The sequence below is a fragment of the Cornus florida genome, unplaced genomic scaffold, assembly GCF_030987335.1.
Source record: "Cornus florida cultivar Cherokee Brave unplaced genomic scaffold, ASM3098733v1 CherokeeBrave_3.0.0_Hap2_Chr05, whole genome shotgun sequence".
NCBI classification, from domain to species: Eukaryota; Viridiplantae; Streptophyta; class Magnoliopsida; order Cornales; family Cornaceae; genus Cornus; species Cornus florida.
The window spans coordinates 108,715,402-108,720,743 of NW_026775575.1; positions in this window are offsets into that span (position 1 = coordinate 108,715,402).

A 5,342-nucleotide genomic window follows, 5' to 3' on the forward strand; every position below is an offset into this window, starting at 1 on the left:
AGATACTTCCAAACCCTCAAATGAATCTGCAGTTTGCCAACAAATTAAGGAGGAAGAAAATCAAGTTCCAACACATCTATGCGGCCCCAACAATTTGGATACCGCTCCTGAAACGACACAGTCCAACAGCATTAGGCAAAGTACTGGTGGAGCTCTATTATGGGCTAAATCATGTGAAGAATTACGGGAAAAGAAAAAGACATATTCTGTTTATGGTAATAAGAATGCACAAGGTAAGGATCGATGAGGGTTTGCAAGGTTGCAGCAGAAGTTGAAAATCAAATGTGCCTGCTTCTATTGATGTTAGTGGCTACATGCCTCCATGTCTAATCATCCAAGGCAAAAGGATTTAAGATTTTGCACCGTTATGAGAATCTGCATCTTGCAAGCTACATTGGTCTCTATGAGGGAAGCATGCTTGCTTAAGCTGGTTTTTCTATTGAGCAGTCTTTGTTAAGGTAGGGATGTAGCTGGTATCACTTGGAAGTAGTATTGGATTGTGACATTTGCTTCTTCATTTTCAACTCTTACTCCTGATCGATACTGTTTTGTTATTAAATTATGGGATATTTCTTTTTTTTTTTTTTTCATGCGTAATGCTATATTGATAATATTATTTCTAAGACGAACCAGAGAACATCTCTGGGTTCCTGAATGTAGTTGCAGGTTGTGCTTGTGGATTTCCTAATGGAAGTTGTTCTCAAGGGGCGAGTTTCCTTCATGTTCTCTCTCTCTGATTTATTTTCTTCAATCCCTCCGATGAACTTTTTGCAAATTACAAAATCAATGAACTGATCTAAATTGAAAATATTCCAATTTCAAAGGGTGAAAATGTATGTTAACAACTTTCTGATAACAATGAATTTTATATTGTGTTTTTATGATTCTGTTTCTCTGCTCCTTAAACAAGCATTTGCTAATGGATCTCTGAATGAAATTTATTGTCGTCGTGTTTTTGTTTTTTACTTTTCCCTTCTTTTGACTCAACTTGTCTAAGAAACATCCCCGTGAGGTATAATGCATGTTACTAATGGACTGATTACCATTACTGAGTTTCTTTTTGAATAAAGTATTCTGCAGTAACCTCGTTGCATTGTTAAAAAATAGGTATTGTTGTATATTGTTATATGGTTGGTCTGAAATAGCTAGGTATCTCAGTGTGTTTTTTGCTTCTGCCTGCCCTCTCCTTTGCTCCCTTGTAACTTGTCTGTCCCTGTTAATCCAATTAGATACCAATTGAATTGAGGTGTTCTCTATATTTCATTGAGAAAAATAGATGTTATTGCCTCGTATTATCTAATTTCTATCAATTTGAGCAAATAAGCCATCCTTGCTGATTTTTATTCTTGTTAAATGGTGAAATTGTCCCAAATGCCCGAGTTCATTTATGAGTCTGTGATGATTAAAACAAGTACAACTTACAAAAGGGGATTCCCTTTAAAATCTGTAAAATGAGTTGAAAATGCTACAGTACCACTGAAGGTGTTTGCTCAGGTGGTGGTGGGGTGCGAGCTGGGTAATAAAATGAGTTGGTTTCTTATAGGGATGGATAGCAGGTGGGTTGGGTCAGGTTTGGATAAGGTTTAATATGGGTGGGTTTAATACGGGTTGTGACTCATATTTAACCCGTTTGTAACGGGTTAAATATAAATTAGTTCAAAATGGACTAAGTCAATCCGTCATGATCCGTTAACCCGTTTTAGGAAAAAATATATTATTATTTTGAATAATCTCATTATTATAGTTCTTGATTTTATATGAATAAAAACTTGTAAAAATATGTATGGATAATTGTAAACTCTCTAATTCATCTTGAAAATTCTTTAAATTTATATTATTTTATTTTTTGACTAGATATGCAAGAAGGTAAATGTTATTTTATTTTTGGTGAAGTAGATAAACCAAAAAAGAATATTAATGCAACTCTAATACGCCTTCCCAATCCCTTAGGTAGGAAAGCAGAGCATATATAATACATAATACAATGTGTTGTAGATGTAGATGTAGCAAAATAATACTATAGTGCTCCAAAGAATTTTAGAGAGAGAAAGAGGATGACACGAGAGAATTTTAGAGGGAGAGAGTGGGAGAGAGAGAATTTGGGATTGTGTGAGAGAATTTTGGAGAGAAAGAAGAGATAAATTTGAATCAAATAGAAGATGTGAAACTAAGATTCTTATATAATAAATGAAATATGAGTCAAAATGGGTGACCCACATTCAACACGTTTAATCCTCTATAAAGATGGGTTGAATAGGGGTCACCAATTTTGACTCATATTTTAAAATGGTTCACCCATATTCATTTTAAAGTGGACGGATCATATGGACGGATTGATGAGTCATGACCCACTTTAGCCCTAGTTTCTTATCATCTCAAAACAAGAGACTCCAAGGCACTTCTTACTGTGTTTTGAGAATGCCATTGTGTAAAATCATGTCAGTGGATTTCTTGTGCGAAATTTCTGATTGCCAAACCATTTTTCTTCATGAAAAAGGTCAACTGCTATCATCCTAAGAGGAGGTTCCTAAACATTGTTTGAAATATTGGGCAGCTGGGATTGGCTAGTGTCCCCTTGTTTTCTGAAAATCTCCAACAATGGCCTCTAAAGGTTTTCCTTTAATCCTGGGAAGGTCCCTCATAGGCAGTGGCGTAGACAGAAATTTTCTTCAGTAGGGGCAATTTTTAACAACAATAATATATATATATATATATTATTTGAACCAAAATATTATATGTAAAAATTAAACAGTACTAAATATTTCAGAATATTTTTCATATTCTGAAAGCACGTAGTTGAGTTTTCAAAATGTTCATGGCATAATAATAATAAATTTAGATGATAAAAAAATATATATTAGATTACCTGTCTCTATACTGTAGTATTTGTTTGGATTTTGTAAATTTTTGAAATATTGAAGACTCGCTGAAAGAGAAATGTTGAAGATTGAAAATGTGATAGAAATTAACAACCCATTTGTTTGTGATAAAGTCAAAATAGTGAAAGAATATCTTGTGTTTTTGGGAAAAGTGGGAAAGAATATAATATTTTGAGAAAGTGAAAAACAAAATATCATATTTTTTTGAAAGATTATATATATATATATATATATATATATATATTTTATAATACCGTGAATGGTCATTTGGTTATATATATAGTATATATATATGCAATGTCAATTTTTAGTGGGGACAATTATAAAAATATAAAAATCTTTCCGTATAAAATTAAAAAAAAATAAAAATTCAGTGGGGGCAGCTGCCCCACTTGTCCCTGTGTGGCTACGCCACTGCTCATAGGAACTGGAATATCATTCTAAAGCCAACCCACCACTACTTTAATATTACTACTGTTTTTTGTAATTGTTCTATAAAGAGAAACCACATTACTCATCAGTATCCCAGAGACGGCAAAGCCAATTTTTTTTGCAATGACTTGTAATACTATGTTAGAGGCAACCATTCAATTCCATGTTCTACTTAATGAGCGCTTCTGTCTCCCGTGTTCAGCAGTCTTTTTTTCTTGTATGTCGGGTTATGATTGATCGAACCATACAGTCTCAGACCATGTAATAATTTCTCATTAGTTTCTACAAATCACTAGTTGACATGTAAAGCAAATGTGTTAGTTTGTATTTGCTTTTTTAAGTGGGTGTCTATCAATTATTGATGGTTCTGGAATCATGTAATAATTTTTCAGAAGGGAGGGTCATAAATTATGATGCAAATTACAAAAATGTAACTCATTTAATCTGCAAGTTATTATAAGTATTTGGTTATTAAGGTTTAATTTGAAAGTGACTTTCATGTTCATTTCAAAAATAAGATAGAACTAACAAGTTATTATTTCATTCTGGATAATGTGAAAGCAACCATATCAAGTGCAGAATTGGTAACTTGAAATTGCATCAAGTACATGATGTATATTCTGCACAGTTTTTGTTTTTCTTTTTGATCGTATCACCAACTTTAGTTTACATTTCAGCTATTTTCTCTGTCCCATAAGGTTCTATTTCACATATTAAGTTGATAATTGCATGAAGGTACTTCTGAGGAGCATTAAACATAAATTTTAATGTTTTCGAGCTTCTTTTCATTTAAATTTTTAGTTTATAACTCTTTCAAATTTAAAATTTGTTTTTAAATTTACTCATTTATAAAAGTGATACAATGAAAAGGTCATAAACCATTTTTTTGGATCAACAGAGATGCCTTAGCTAACACCTAATATCACTTGAGTAAATGACGTTTGACTAAATGGCACGGGTGGTCAATTAAGACACGACACGAATACGACGTTAAAAAGATTTGAATTTGGCATAAACGGATTTAGATCATAAAAGCTTGGATTGATACGATTAATCCGTTTACTTAACTGTGTCGAGTTAGAATTAAGTAGTTCAATTCGTGTAACCCATGTATGACTCGTTTAACTTAACATGTTATAATCGTAAATATGACTTATGTAATATGTTACCTGTTTAAACCTAATTACTATAGATAGTTAAGTCATTTCAACATAAACCTTGTCTATACTTTATGATTTTTCTTTTTTATTTTGAAAATTTGGGTTAATTATGACAATTTTTTTTTCGTATTATTTAGTATTTGATTAAATATTAAATGTCTTGTTTTAATAAACAGATCATTAAACGGATTAATACGTTTATTTATTTAATAAACGGGTTGGGTTAGTGTTGATTATTCTTGATACAATTATTAAATGGGTTAAATTTTTGGCCTATTTAGTATAATACCTTTAGGACACGAACACGAATGGCCACCCCCTACCATACGGTAATGAAAAATAATTAATTAAGTTAAAAAAACCTAAACATAAAATAAATTAGTGAAAGAACGTTGATATTTAAATCAAAAAGCGAAATGAATATACATCCCTTAAATATATTGGGTATGATTTATACAATGTATCCAAGAAATGCAAACTCATTTAATTTTAGTGAAAACAAAATTCAAATAGTGGTCTTATCAAAAATAAAAATAAAAAAAAACTATTTTCATCCGCCGTAAATGAAATGAAAAAATAAAATTATAAAAGGGCACTCTCATCAATCCAGTCTTATTAAAAAAAAACACCTATTTTTATCTGCTTTAAATGAAATAAATAAATAAAATTATGAAAGTGCACTCGCATCAATCCAGTATTATTAATTTTTTTAAACCTATTTTCATCAGCTTTAAATGAAATAAATAAATAAAGTTCTAAAAGGGCACGGGATAGCACAAATAATAGAGCCAAGAATAGAAGGAGCTGCTGAAAATGATGGGGGCATTTTTGTCTCTCTGTCAAGTAAATAGGGTAGTAGTGAAACGGGGAG